Raw genomic sequence first — 16,431 nt, forward strand, 5'->3', positions numbered from 1 at the left:
TATTTTGGAACCGAAAATATGATTTCACAAAAAGCTTTTGAAGGTTATAATGAATTATGTAAGGACGATGAAAAGGCTGTGAGTGTGTCGTGATCATGCAGCATGAAAAACAAGTGGTCTCATGTATCATGAAGACACACACACACACACACACACACACACACACACACACACACACACACACAGATGGGCACTCATTTGCTTGTTGAGATGAGAATAGATACTGTAAATAAAAAGGTGGCCTGAAAAAAGCATTGTGGATGAGAAATTCATGGTAAAAGTTGCATATGAGTTGTATAAGTTATCTGGGTGCTTTGGGGTATCCTTGTAAGCTACAGTAATAATAGGCTTATTTGTGTTGTTTATGTGTATTTACTGTCCTGGTCTTGCAGGTTTTGTCTGATTCCTCGAGGGGTATTACATCATCTTGATCACCAAGCGGAGGAAGATGGCAGACATTGGTGGTCAATCCATATACAACATGTGTCAACTCATTCTACGGTGGGCCAAGTGTATGAGGGTTTTTCGCTCCAGTCTTGTACTTGATTGATGAATTAAGGTCACTAATTACTGAGGAACTCTCTTCACCTGGTTGTCTAGGTCTTAATTGAAAAGAAAAAGAAAAACCTGCACATACTGCCCTCCGTGGAATGAGTTTGACACCCCGATACAGAAGATTGACAATACCAACGTGATCTACATCCCCAATGACTCAGTGAGGGTGATGCATCCTGATGAGGCCGGGTACAATAGGTCAACAGACAGTTAAATACCCTATACTTCACTGGAGACTTTCTCCTTTCCTTCCACTTTCCTCTTTCCCTAAATGTTTTCTCTCACTCAATTTCCGCAAGCACACACACACGCACACACACACACACACACTCAGAGTCACTCAGTATATGGGTCTATATATGCAGTGCACAGGAAATTAATATTGCCTTGTCTAGTCTCACCTTTTAATTGAGATGACATAAGATAACATGCTCTTATTGTATAATGTTATATCTCCAGGACTTTTTCCTATGTGACCCGACTAGGGACAGGTCAGGTGATGTGACTGGTGATGAGACAGGAAAAATCCTGGCACTACTATTAGGTCTTGGCCATAGCTATAAGAGATTGTGACTGTTTATTTTTCCCCTTGTAGATACGTGAGGATCTTTCAGAACATGGACCTGTCCAGTAACTTCTACTTTAGGTAAGCCTGCCCATCAGTTTCCAGGGTCTCTGTAGTAACGCATCTCCCTTTGATGTGTTGTAATGTGTCACAGGAGGTAAGGATCTTGGTAGCAGTATGTGTCACCTCAAGCACAGTCTATCCAGGTGCCCAATGTCACCACTGGGGCATTGGCATGGCTGCAACGTGTGGGTGTATATCCGCATGGCATATGCCTGACTTTAAGTCCTTTCCCTGAATGTTTATTACGTGATAAAATATGCCTCTTGGTTTGTTGTAAAAAATGTCACATATATATATATATATATATATATATATATATATATATATATATATATACTGCTCAAAAAAATAAAGGGAACACTTAAACAACACAATGTAACTCCAAGTCAATCACACTTCTGTGAAATCAAACTGTCCACTTAGGAAGCAACACTGATTGACAATAAATTTCACATGCTGTTGTGCAAATGGAATAGACAACAGGTGGAAATTATAGGCAATTAGCAAGACACCCCCAATAAAGGAGTGGTTGTGCAGGTGGTAACCACAGACCACTTCTCAGTTCCTATGCTTCCTGGCTGATGTTTTGGTCACTTTTGAATGCTGGCGGTGCTTTCACTCTAGTGGTAGCATGAGATGGAGTCTACAACCCACACAAGTGGCTCAGGTAGTGCAGCTCATCCAGGATGGCACATCAATGCGAGCTGTGGCAAGAAGGTTTGCTGTGTCTGTCAGCGTAGTGTCCAGAGCATGGAGGCGCTACCAGGAGACAGGCCAGTACATCAGGAGACGTGGAGGAGGCCGTAGGAGGGCAACAACCCAGCAGCAGGACCGCTACCTCCGCCTTTGTGCAAGGAGAAGCACTGCCAGAGCCCTGCAAAATGACCTCCAGCAGGCCACAAATGTGCATGTGTCTCCTCAAACGGTCAGAAACAGACTCCATGAGGGTGGTATGAGGGCCCGACGTCCACAGGTGGGGGTTGTGCTTACAGCCCAACACCGTGCAGGACGTTTGGCATTTGCCAGAGAACACCAAGATTGGCAAATTCGCCACTGGCGCCCTGTGCTCTTCACAGATGAAAGCAGGTTCACACTGAGCACGTGACAGACGTGACAGAGTCTGGAGACGCCGTGGAGAACGTTCTGCTGCCTGCAACATCCTCCAGCATGACCGGTTTGGCGGTGGGTCATTCATGGTGTGGGGTGGCATTTCTTTGGGGGCCGCACAGCCCTCCATGTGCTCGCCAGAGGTAGCCTGACTGCCATTAGGTACCGAGATGAGATCCTCAGACCCCTTGTGAGACCATATGCTGGTGCGGTTGGCCCTGGGTTCCTCCTAATGCAAGACAATGCTAGACCTCATGTGGCTGGAGTGTGTCAGCAGTTCCTGCAAGAGGAAGGCATTGATGCTATGGACTGGCCCGCCCATTCCCCAGACCTGAATCCAATTGAGCACATCTGGGACATCATGTCTCGCTCCATTCACCAACGCCACGTTGCACCACAGACTGTCCAGGAGTTGGCAGATGCTTTAGTCCAGGTCTGGGAGGAGATCCCTCAGGAGACCATCCGCCACCTCATCAGGAGCATGCCCAGGCATTGTAGGGAGGTCATACAGGCACGTGGAGGCCACACACACTACTGAGCCTCATTTTGACTTGTTTTAGGGACATGACATCAAAGTTGGATCAGCCTGTAGTGTGGTTTTCCACTTTCATTTTGAGTGTGACTCCAAATCCAGACCTCCATGGGTTGATAAATTGGATTTCCATTGATTATTTTTGTGTGATTTTGTTGTCAGCACATTCAACTATGTAAAGAAAAAAGTATTTAATAAGATTATTTCTTTCATTCAGATCTAGGATGTGTTGTTTAAGTGTTCCCTTTATTTTTTTGAGCAGTGTATATTAACAGAGGTCATATATCTCACACATGCAGACACATACACACTTTCAAGACTGAATCTTTCATTGCCGTGGCATTGTGTATGTAGTACTATCCTCCTCATTAAATGTATACACAAATGTAAATTTCATTAAAACAAAAGGTTATCTTGTATTTCCATGCATCCATTGAATTGTATGTATATTCTTTCATTGAATAGTAGTACTATCCACTTCTTGTTAATTGGAAAAAACACAATGACATCACTGCTATCTCTGCTTGAGAGAAAGAATAGTTATGTAACATCAAAGTACAGTTGGACTCCTTTCAAAAGTGTCTGTCTGTCTGTCTGTCTGTCAGTTTGTCTGTTTGCTTAATATTATTAATTTAATCGGTTCTGCCGTCATTCCTCTATACATAATTAGTTCTACCCATCACTCCGTTCATCCATCTCATCGATTTACTCTCTGATTAACAACTGATGTTCTTCTCGCCACCCTCATTGACGTTTTCACCTGTGATCTTTGACCCCCAGCTACAGCTATGACCTGAGCCATTTCTGCAGTACAACCTGACCCTGCTGCATAGCCCATGCGACCTGGGCACCATGGAGGAGGTGCACATACAGAGCAGCAGGCAGGACAGCTTCAAAATCTTTGAGGACAAGGGCCTGCCCACACAAGGTCAGACGGCACCCGCCCTCTCACACTCTACCTAATTTCTTTTCCCAGTTTTAACAATTTCAAAACAGCTGCTTTTACAGTTTCAAAACATGTGAATAGACTGAATGAATACATTTGTTTCCATTTCTTATCACTAAAAACATTTGTTATTGTATGTTACATTTGGTTCTCTTTCAAATACTAATTTCGGTATCTCACTATGGGGACACGCCCTTCGAGGCGATATCACCAGAAAGCTCCAATCACACAACGTCTTTCCAAGACAGGAAGCGTGGTGAATAGTGGGGAACCCCTCTCCTTATAAGGTTTCACGCTCCTGCCCTCTAACTCATTATCGTTTCTTCATTAAGGAGATCACAAGCTGTCTCTAGCTCTTCTCAGCACGACTTGAATTACTGTTGTCCTGCTTAACTGTTCACGGGTGATCCACTAGGATTCGCCACCCAGTTAAGGATTACAGCTTTTCGTTTAGAGGATTGAGTACTTTTGACTAAAGGAAAAGTTTGCTTCTTCTCAGTCTCCAGTTGAAGCTAGCACCACACGGCTATCCTTCGCCCTACTAGCCCACTTAGCTACCAGCTTAGTGCTGCTATTTCCGACCACGCTGGAAGAGAGAAAAGAGACTCTGGAGATGTGGTTAGCTAGCTCACTGAAGACTCATGCCACATGCTTTTTCTTCAGCTAGCGGTGTGCTAGCAATAGCTAGGCTATTAGCCCATTAGTTGAACGCTAACTAGTTAACGCCAGTAATAGCTTTCTAGCAACCGTCGGCCGGAACACGCTTAGAGCTAGCTCATTCTGTCACGTCCTGACCAGCAGAGTAATTGTATTAGTTTTGGTCAGGGCGTGGCAAAGGGTTTGTGTTTATGTATTTCTATGTTCTGTCTAGTTTAGTTTTTCTATATTTAGGATTGGGTGTTGGACTCTCAATTGGAGGCAGGTGTTTCTAGTTGCCTCTGATTGAGAGTCCTATATAGAGGTGTGTGTTTGGTTTGGTTATTTTGTGGGTAGTTGTTTTTGCATTGCGCTGTATGTAAGTACCTAGCCTGTAAAACTGTCGGTCTGTCGTTCTCTTTTGTTTATTGTTTTTCCGTGTTCACGTTTAGTTAATAAATTATCATGATGAACACGCAACCCGCTGCGCCCTGGTCTTCTCTCCAGCATGACAGCCGTGACAGAACTACCCACCATACCAGGACCAAGCAGCGGAGAATATCCGGCGAGGACCAGGGAACACGGCTGATAAGGGAATCCGAGAGGCAGCCCCAATAATTTTTTTGGGGGGGCACAAGGGCAGTTTGGCGGGGCAAGGATGGAGCCCCAGGCCAGCTCCCCGTACCCTTTTTAGGCAGAGACGAACTGGACAGGTCCCGGGCTTTGGGGTGATGGGTACGGTGGCGAGGCCGAGCATTTTCAGGCCAGTACGCGCAGTACCGGCGTCCCGCATGTGCCAGGGGAAAGTGGGCATCCAGCCAGTAGGGGTGATGCCAGTCCTGCGCTCAAGACCGCCAGTGCGCCTCTACGGTCCAGTGTTTCCCGCTACACGCACGAGCCCTGAGGTGCGTCAGCCCAGTCTGACTCAGCCTGTTCCCGCTCCCCGCACTAGCCCTAAGGTGCGTGTGCCCAAACTGGCACATCCTGTACCAGCCCCACGCATCAGGCATCTAGTGCGTCAGCCCAGCCTCGCCAGTCTGGTGCCGCCAGAGCCGCCCGCCAGTCAGGAGACGCCAGAGCCGCCCGCCAGTCAGGAGCCGCCAGAGCCGCCCGCCAGTCAGGAGCCGTCAGAGCCGCCCGCCAGTCAGGAGCCGTCAGAGCCGCCCGCCAGTCAGCAGCCGCCAGAGCCGCCCGCCAGTCAGGAGCCGCCAGAGCCGCCCGCTAGTCAGGAGCCGCCAGAGCCGCCCGCTAGTCAGGAGCCGCCAGAGCCGCCCGCTAGTCAGGAGCCGCCAGAGCCGCCCGCTAGTCAGGAGCTGCTAGAGCCGCCCGCCTGTCAGGAGCTGCCAGAGCGGCCCGTCTGCCCGGAGCTGCCAGAGTGGCCCGTCTGCCCGGAGCTGCCAGAGTGGCCCGTCTGCCCGGAGCTGCCAGAGTGTCCCGCCTGTCCGGAGCTGCCAGATTGTCCCGCCTGTCCGGATCTGCCAGAGTGGCCCGCCGTTCCGGATCTGCCAGAGTGGCCCGCCGTTCCGGATCTGCCAGAGTGGCCCGCCGTTCCGGATCTGCCAGAGTGGCCCGCCGTTCCGGATCTGCCAGAGTGGCCCGCCGTTCAGGATCTGCCAGAGTGGCCCGCCGGGCCGGATGTGCCAGAGTGGCCCGCCGTGCCGGATCTGCCAGAGTGGCCCGCCGTGCCGGATCTGCCAGAGTGGCCGCCAGCCGGGCGCAGCCATCGCCGCCCGCCAGACGGGCGCACCCAGGGTCGCCCGCCAGCCGGGCGCAGCAAGGGTCGCCCGCCAGCCGGGCGCAACCAGAGACACCCGCCAGCCGGTCGCGGCAAGAATCGCCCGCCAGTCGGGCGAGGTCAGGGGCGCCACTTAAGTGGACTACGTCAGGGATGGAGTGGAGTCCACGTCCCGCACCTGAGCCGCCTCCCATATAGGTGGGTTGGGGAGGGGGGGTGTAGCACTGTGCCGTCGTTGATGGCAGCCACCCTCCCTTCCCTCCCTTTTTGTTTAGGGGATTTTTCTGTTTGTTTTTGGGGTTTTCTGTGTTTTTCTTTTGAGGTGCCTTCAGGGTCTGCACCTTTAGGGGGGGTACTGTCACGTCCTGACCAGCAGAGGGAGTAATTGTATTACTTTTGGTCAGGGTGTGGCAGAGGGTTTGTGTTTATGTATTTCTATGTTCTGTCTAGTTTAGTTTTTCTATGTTTAGTATTGGGTGTTGGACTCTCAATTGGAGGCAGGTGTTTCTAGTTGCCTCTGATTGAGAGTCCTATATAGAGGTGTGTGTTTGGTTTGGTTATTTTGTGGGTAGTTGTTTTTGCATTGCGCTGTATGTAAGTACCTAGCCTGTAAAACTGTCGGTCTGTTGTTCTCTTTTGTTTATTGTTTTTCCGTGTTCACGTTTAGTTAATAAATTATCATGATGAACACGCAACCCGCGGCGCTTTGGTCTTCTCTCCAGTACGACAGCCGTGACACATTCTGCTAGTTCTTTCTACCTACACTTGGTAGCATTACTTTTCCCCTCGTTTAGCTTACCAGAGCCCTCGCTGGCTAAGCTGACTGGATTTGCCTCTCGTTACTGCAGTCATGGGAAATGTTCAGCCTGTAGCACAATACCCCCATGTGGTGTTCTCCGTCTAACGAAGTGTTATCTACAGGCTTTAGCCCACTAGGCTACTACTAGCTAGCTAAGCTGTACAGACATTACGGTCAGGCTTTGAGTAGGATATGTATAACCTGGCTGGTAGAACCTTTCCACCCGGAGCTACGGCTACTGCTTCCCCATACTGGGCGAACTAAGCCAGGCACTCGAATACGTGGAATTACTAGCTATGGATAAACTGACCAGTTATACCGCACGGTACTATGGTCAAAAGAGGCTCTCAAGCCTTCTCTTCAGCTAACACTGTGCTTAGCTAACACTTTGCTCATCTAACACTGTGCTCAGCTAACATGTGCTAGTTAACACTGTTAACACAGCCTTGGTTTCTCAAATGACTGCCTCGCCTGGTTCACCAACTTCTTCTCAGATAAAGTTTAGTGTGTCAAATCGGAGGGCCTGTTGTCCGGACCTCTGTCAGTCTCTGTAAGGGTACCACAGGGTTCAGTTCTCGGGCCGACCCTTTTCTCTGTATATATCAATGATGTCGCTCTTGCTGCGGGTGATTCCTTGATCCACATCTACATAGACGACACCATTCTGTATACATCTGGTTTGTTTATCAAACCTCCAAACGAGCTTCAATGCCATACAACACTCCTTCCGTGGCCTCCAACTGCTCTTAAACGCTAGTAAAACTAAATGCATGCTCTTCAACCGATCGCTGCCCGCACCCGCCCGCCCAACTAGCATCACAACTCTGGACAGTTCTGACTCAGAATATGATGATAACTACAAATAATTAGGTGTCTGGCTAGACTGTAAACTCTCCTTCCAGACTCATATTAAGCATCTCCAATCCAAAATGAAATCTAGAATTGGCTTCCTATTTCGCAACAAAGCCTCCTTCACTCACGCTGCCAAACATACCCTCGTAAAATTGACTATCCTACCGATACTTGACTTCGGCGATGTCATTTACAAAATAGCCTCCAACACTCTACTCAGCAAATTGGATGCAGTCTATCACAGTGCCATCTGTTTTGTCACCAAAGCCCCATATTCCACTCAACACTGCGACCTGTATGCTCTTGTCGGCTGGCCTTCGCCATATATTCGTCGCTAGACCAACTGGCTCCAGGTCATCTATATGTTTTTGCTAGGTAAAGCTCTGCCTTATCTCAGCTCACTGGTCAACATAACAACACCCACACATAGTACGTGCTCTAGCAGATACAGTTGAAGTCGAGAGTTGACATACACCTTAGCCAAATACATTTAAACAACATTTTTCACAACTCCTGACATTAAATCCTAGTAAAAAAATCCCTGTCTTAGGTCAGTTAGGATGACCAATTTATTTTAAGAATGTGAAATGTCAGAATAATAGTAGAGAGAATGATTTATTTCAGCTTTTATTTCTTTCATCACATTCCCAGTGGGTCAGAAGTTTACATACACTCAATTCGTATTTAGTAGCATTGCCTTTAAATTGTTTAACTTGGATCAAACATTTCAGGAAGCCTTCCACAAGCTTCCCACAATAAGTTGGGTGAATTTTGGCCCATTCCTCCTGACAGAGCTGGTGAAACTGAGTCAGGTTTGTAGGCCTCCTGCTCGCACAAGCTTTTTCAGTTCTGTCCACAAATGTTCTATAGGATTGAGGTCAGAGCTTTGTGATGGCCACTCCAATACCTTGACTTTGTTGTCCTTAATTTTGCCACAACTTTGGAAGCATGCTTGGGGTCATTGTCCATTTTGAAGACCCATTTGCGACCAAGCTTTAACTTCCTGACTGATGTCATGAGATGTCGCTTCAATAAATCCACATCATTTTCCTCCTCATGGTGCCATCTATTTTGTGAAGTGCACCAGTCCCTCCTGCAGCAAAGCACCTCCACAACATGATGCTGCCACCCCTGTTCTTCACGATTGGGATGGTGTTCTTCGACTTGCAAGCCTCCCCATTTGTCCTCCAAACATAACGATGGTCATTATGGCAAAACAGTTACATTTTTGTTTCATCAGACCAGAGGACATTATTCCAAAAAGTGCGATGTTTGTTCCCATGTGCAGTTGCAAACCGTAGTCTGGCTTTTTAATGGCGGTTTTGGAGCAGTGGCTTCTTCCTTGCTGAGCGGTCTCTCAGGTTATGTTGATATAGGACTCGCTTTACAGTGGATATAGATACTTTTGTACCTGTTTCCTCCAGCATCTTCACAAGGTCCTTTGCTGTTGTTCTGGGATTGATTTGCACTTTTCGCACCAAAGTACGTTCATCTCTAGGAGACAGAACACGTCTCCTTCCTGAGCGGTATGACGCCTGCATGGTCCCATGGTGTTTATACTTGTGTACTGCTGTTTGTACAGATGAACGTGGTACCTTCAGGTGTTTGGAAATTGCTGGATGAACCAGACTTGTGGAGGTCTACAATAATTTTTCTGAGGTTTTGGCTGATTTCTTTAGATTTTCCAATGATGTCAAGCAAAGAGGCACAGAATTTGGAGGTAGACCTTGAAATAAATCCACAGGTACAATTGATTCAAATGATGTCAATTAGCCTATCAGAAGCTTCTAAAGCCATTACATAATTTTCTAGATTTTTCCAAGCTGTTTAAATGCACAGTCAACTTAGTGTATGTAAACTTCTAACCCACTGGAATTGTGATACAGTGAATTATAAGTTAAATAATCTGTCTGTAAACAATTGTTGTAAAAATTAGTTGCGTCATGCAAAAGTAGATGTCCAAACCGACTTGCCAAAACTCTAGATTTTTTAAAACAAATTTGTGGAGTTGTTGAAAAACGAGTTTTAATGACTCCAACCTAAGTGTATGTAAACTTCAACTGTATGAGATGAGTATTGTAGGATATGTAAACATTATTAAAGTGCCGTTATTTAAATTGACTAGTGATACCTCTATGTGAACATTATTAAAGTGGCATTATTTAAAGTGACTAGTGATACTTAAGCATGTTTATTTAAGTGGCCAGAGATTTGAGTCTGTATCTTGGCAGCAGCCTCTCTATGTTGATGATGACTGTTTAACAGTCTGATGGCCTTGAGATAGAAGTTGTTTTTCAGCCTCTCAGTCCCAGCTTTGATGCACCTGTACTGACCTTGCCTTCTGGATGATGGCAGGGTGAACATGCAGTGGCTCAGGTGGTTGTTGTCCTTGATGATCTTTTTGGCCTTCCTGTGACATCGGGTGCTGTAGGTGTCCTTGAGGGCAGGTAGTTTGCCCCCGGTGATGCCTTGTGCCGACCGCACTACACTCTGGAGAGCCTTGCGGTTGAGGGCGGTGCAATTGCTGTACCAGTCAGTGATACAGCCCGCTCTCGATTGTGCATCTGTAAAAGTTTGAGTGTTTTAGATGACAAGCCAAATTTCTTCAACCTCAGGAGGCTGAAGAGGCACTGTTGCACCTTCTTCGCCACGCTGTCTGTGTGGGTGGACCTCAAGGCGAGCAAAGAAGTTGTTTAATTTGTCTGGGAGCAAGACGTCGGTGTCCGCGACGGGGCTGGTTCTCTTTTTGTAATACGTGATTGACTGTGGACCCTGCCACATACGTCTCGTGTTTGTGCCGTTGAATTGCGATTCTACTTTGTCTCTATACTGACACTTTGCTTGCTTGTTTGATTGCCTTGCAGAGTGATTTCGATATCCTGATAGAATTTAGGAAGTATGGTTCTTAGGTTAGCTTTGTTAAAATTCCCAGCTACAATAAATGCAGCCTCAGGATGTATGGTTTCCAGTTTACATAGTGTCCAGTGAAGTTCTTTCAGGGCCGACGAGGGATCTGCTTGGGCTGGAATATACACGGCTGTGACTATGATCGAAGAGAATTCTCTTGGAAGATAATGTGGTCGGCATTTTATTGTGAGCAATTCTAGGTCGGGTGAACAAAAGGACTCTCCAGAGGGTGGTGCAGTCTGCCCAACGCATCACCGGGGGCAAACTAACTGCCCTCCAGGACAACTACAGAACCCGATGTCACAGGAAGGCCAAAAATATCAGAATAGATCACTTTCATTCCTGGTTCTGATTATATTCTTTTTTTTTCAGTTCTATTCCCTGAACTGGTTCCTGCCCTGGACTGAAGAGGCAGACAAATAGCAGAAAATGCATGGACCCTCTGTTAAAATACACATTTCTCGAGGTAGAATATTGCAAAAATATAATCAATGGCTCATTCGAGAGTAGACAACCTTCCACGTTGTGACATCTGCCAGTATTGAAATCTGATATGTATGATAGACATTTTAACCATCTAAAAGTCATATTCCTATTAACTTCCAATGTAGTCAGAGTGACTTTATCACAAGGCTACGTCATACTGTCCAAATTTCTGTCTGCTTGAACGGCAATAGCTCGCCTACACATCAAAATAATATTTCTGAGATGCACGATTTTTCCTTTAAGTCAGTGGTACCAAAAAGATAAACATCCTCACAACTCATAAAGCTATTCATCAGCTAAATACAGAGTTGATCAGGACATCACTACTAGCCCAGAAACCAAAGCCTTTACTTAGCTGATCCATCTCTCCTCAATACAGTTTCCATGTTCTAATCTACTGTATCTGTGATAAACCACCCCCTTGGCCTAATCCTGTCCATATAAACTGATCTGCAGTGTTTTGTGTTCCTCTGTAGCGGTTCCGCTGCGGTGTTCCACAGCCTCCAGTGTGAACCGTACAGCAAGTACGTGTGATATGGCAAGCTCCTGGAGCGTCTCAAGGACATAGTGCATCCTGATTGGCTAATGTACATCATCCATGGCTTCTGTGGCCAGTCTAGTATTCTTTTTGTCCTGTCTGTTTAATTTAGTAGTCAGCATGAGGTGTTGCAAATGTGCACATGTGCGTATGTGTTTGTGTCGACTCTTGGTGCCTTTGCAATGTTCTAGATGTTGGTATCCACTTAGTGTGTCTTGTTATGTTATATACAGTAGCTTTGGAATCCACCGATTGTGACCATCAGTTACCTGACAATACTTTAATTTCCATTCCCTGGGTTTCTGAAGCACCTTTAAATGTGCAGCTCAACGGAATATAATCCACTCTGTCTCCCCAATTATACCTGCATCCTACTGCCTTTCTTTCCTACCTCCTTCTACCTCCCTCCAAGTCTGTCTCTTGGTCTGTCTGTCCTTTGACAGGCAGCCTTTAGAAGACCAAACTTTTTTCCTCTTGTGTTCTTTCCCATCGCCTCGACTCCTCCGCTCCCCCTTGTCTGCTTACTGGAAAGTGAGTCTTTCTGCCTCCTCGTTCCACAACACGTGAAATACCCAATGAGCCAGATGCTCGCCCGGCTGCAAAACTGCATTAAGCTGCATCATAAACTGACGGTTCAATCCCTGAATTCTGATTGGCTGAAAGCCGTGAGTCCGTATACCACAAGTATGACAAAACATTTATTTTTACTGATCTAATTACATTTGTAACCAGTTTATAATATCAATAAGGTACCTCGGGTGTTAGTGGTATATGGCCAATACACCACGGCTAAGGGCTGTATCCAGACACTCTTTGGTGCATTGTGTAGAAGAATATCCCTTAGCCGTGGTATATTGGCCATATACCACATCACCTCATGCCTTCTGATTAATTAATCAATATGTGTTTATATTCTGGTCTATATAAGATTAAGGCAGTTAAGGATTGCTTATCAGGTGTGTAAACAATGAAGTGTTTGCATAATCTGCCCATTTGGTAGAGGAGATGGAGGAGAAAAAGAGATGGAGAAAGAAGAGATATATTTAGCATAATATTTGATACTATTAGCTAGACTGTCCTTCTGTTTGGACGAGGAAAGCACAGCTAATTTCTCCACTAAGCCAAAGACAAAATACACTTGAATGCCTGTATTGGTTATATTGATGTATGGTTTAGTTAAATTGATGCATATTTGAGTGTGGATGCTTGGGTAGAAGTGCTGGAGAATAACTGAATCTAATTAATTACTGTATGTCCTTCGTTTGAAGAACCCTGTTAAACTATCTGTCAGTGCAGATCTTATAAGCAGACATTAAGATATCATAACTATTCATTGTACCAGTGGCGGTTGGTGCCGTTTAAGATGAGGGTGGACATGTTTTCTTCTTGTCATGAGCATGGCCTTATTTCTATTAGAGCATATTGGATGACTGTCATTCATTTTCCATTCACCCAGTTCAATGTAACAGCGATAGGTTTAGGCTACTACATGATACTCACATTTCTCCTATACACATCATGAGGTTGCTAAAACTTAGCCTGTGAATTAAAGTTTACAACGTAGGTGCACACAGGTCGAGATAAAATTTGAGGTGACAGACAGTGACACATGGACAGACTGCTTTGCACGCTCTTGCCTGCATCTAGCTGATCTAGGGTGTAATCATTAGTCCAACAGTTGCAAGAGTTTCTATTAGACAAATTCCAGTATGTTTATCTCCTTTTCTTTTGGTTTGCTTCCGTTGAAGATTTTTTTTCAACAGACTAGGCGGAATGATTACACCCCTGATCACGCGTAAACACAGTTCCCTTTCATAGCAGCCACGTTGTATTCCTTCTCACATCTATACGCTCTCCCCCTTTCACCTTTTCCCTTCGCTTGTGGACTTCAATGCACAACACATCAGCTGTATGTGACCAGGCGACAAAACCTTTCCAAGCCAAACCATATCATACTTGCTACACACACTATATATATACTGTATATATATTAGATAAAGTAACGTCATAGTCAACAGAGCTAATAGAACTAACGAGTTAGTAAACCCACTACAATCCTGCAGTAATGTTACAATGTAGTCAGTAAGCAGTTTAACACTTACACCAGCAGGCCCCGATGCCAATAAATTTGTAAAACCAAAAGCTTACCTTACCTTGAGTTACAGTGTTGTGTTGGATAGTCATGTCCAGCTAGCTAACATAGCATCCCTCTGTTTGAGCAGGGTGTTTGAGAAGGCTAAACTAGCTAGCTGCATTTACTAGCTAAGAGAGTGAAAGTGAAAAAAAGTACTCTCTGTCTTGCTTCTCCTTCATTTTGGAAGAAATGCATTTGTTCAAAACTGTTCAACTATTGTCTTTCTCTCTCTTTGTCACCTACTCACCACATTTTATGCACTTCAGTGCTAGCTAGCTGTAGTTTATGCTTTCAGTACTAGATTCATTCTAAGATCCTTTGATTGGGTGGAAAGCACGTCAGTTCATTCTGTAAGTGCTCTGATAGATTGGAGGACATCCTCCGGAAGTTGTCATAATTACTGTGTAAGTCTATGGAAGGGGGTGAGAACCAGGAGCCTCCTAGGTTTTGTATTGAAGTCAATGTACCCAGAGGAGGACGGAAGCTAGCTGTCCTCCGGCTGCACCATGGTGCTACCTACGACTACACCATGGTGCTACCCTACAGAGTGCTGTTGAAGCTACTGTAGACCTTCATTGCAAAACAGTGTGTTTTAATCAATTATTTGTGACATGTGGATATATTTAGTATAGTTTTATCTAAAAAGGATAACTTTTTAAATGTTTTACTATTTTTAGGGGATGGTCCTCCCCTTCCCCCTCTCAGGAGCCTCCACTGCATTGTACCATTTAGCATTGAGAGGTTCTTGCTAATTACTTTACTACTTGACTGAAGTTGTTATTGACCTTTTATATGCATGTATTACTGAATCAACTCCACAGTCATGACATTAATAACTGAACTGGGATCTGTCCTTTGTTATCCTCCCCCGCTCTCCCAATGAGGGAGGGATGAAAGGGGAAATTGATAGATGCTGTTGTTGACAGCAAACATTGCTGAATAGCACTGATGTGTGTGTACTGTAAGTAGTGGTAAAGAAAGAATGTTTTCCATGGCAGAATGACATGCAACAACCCAAGCAAGAGAGCTGAATAAATGCATAAAAAACTGCTGCTGGTTTTCCTGAAGGGCTTTTCTCTCTATACCACTGTGAATGAGATGGAAGAGAAGCCAGGGTGCATCTCCCCCTCTGCTCCTCTTTTCATCCATCTTTCTTTTTCATTATAACTCCAGCAGGATACAATAAATTCTAGGGTGTGTAAAAAGTGGAAATGAAATTAGTCTGAGGATGCCCGAGAATTAGTGTAGGGGTCTATGACATTACTATGATATACCATCTGACTCCATTATCATGTGAACGCTATAGGCCCATAATCGTACCCAGTGGGTATAGCCAATATTGCAAGCCTTGCGTCACTGCTCGTAATACTATAAGATGCACGCGTTTAGGTTAACCATTATGCAATTATTAAGAGGCTAAGGGACTAGGAGTTAATATCTTGCAATCGATGTCCTAGCATTAACCCTTGTGTAGTGTTCATGTTTTTGTTATTCACCCAATGTTCGCGGGTCTGATGGACCCGCAACATTATTGGGTTTTTAAAACAATACAGCCATAACAATGTGTAAAAATACTTAATTAGGGATAGGGGGCAGTATTTTCACCGCCGGACAAAAAAACGTACCCGATTTAATCTGGTTATTACTCCTGCCCAGAAACTAGAATATGCATATAATTATTAGCTTTGAATAGAAAACACTCTAAAGTTTCTAAAACTGTTTGAATGGTGTCTGTGAGTATAACAGAACTCATATGGCAGGCCAAAACCTGAGAAGATTCTATACAGGAAGTGCCCTGTCTGACAATTTGTTCTCCTACTAGGGCATCTCTATCAAAAATACAGCATCTCTGCTGTAACGTGACATTTTCTAAGGCTTCCATTGGCTCTAGGAAGGCACCAGAAAGTGGAATGAGAGCTCTCCAGTCTCTGGGAGAAAAACAGCAGGGTTTTTTGTGAGTGGTCCTTCTGAGAACAATAACACTGGAGCGCGTGTGCACGAGACGACTCCATGTTTTACTTTCAGTGTTTCAACGAATATAGCGTCGCCCGGTTGGAATATAATTTTTTATTTTAAACAGGGTTTGACTTGCTTCGAAGTACGGTAATGGAATATTTTGAAAATTTTTGTCACGAAAGGCGCCGACGCGTCACCCTTCGGATAGTGACTTGAACGCACGAACAAAACGGAGCTATTTGGATATAACTGGATTATTTCGAACCAAAACAACATTTGTTGTTGAAGTAGAAGTCCTGGGAGGGCATTCTGACGAAGAACAGCAAAGTTAATCAACTTTTTCTTATAGTAAATCTGAGTTTGGTGAGTGCCAAACTTGGTGGGTGTCAAATTAGCTAGCCGTGATGGCCGGGCTATCTACTCAGAATATTGCAAAATGTGCTTTCACCGAAAGCTATTTTAAAATCTGACACCGCGATTGCATAAAGGAGTTCTGTATCTATAATTCTTAAAATAATTGTTATGTTTTTTGTGAACATTTATCGTGAGTAATTTAGTAAATTCAACGGAAGTTTGCGGTGGGTATGCCATTTCTGAACAACACATGCTAATGTAAAAAG

General features: G+C 45.0%; 1 pseudogene; it reads left to right on the forward strand.

Annotated features, from left to right (window-relative positions):
* The first annotated feature begins 364 nt into the window (after window positions 1–364).
* The window catches only part of LOC115174385 (polyphosphoinositide phosphatase-like), a 47,399-nt pseudogene continuing 31,332 nt past the window's right edge, over window positions 365–16,431 (forward strand).

The sequence above is a fragment of the Salmo trutta genome, chromosome 35 (assembly GCF_901001165.1).
Source record: "Salmo trutta chromosome 35, fSalTru1.1, whole genome shotgun sequence".
Taxonomy (NCBI): Eukaryota; Metazoa; Chordata; class Actinopteri; order Salmoniformes; family Salmonidae; genus Salmo; species Salmo trutta.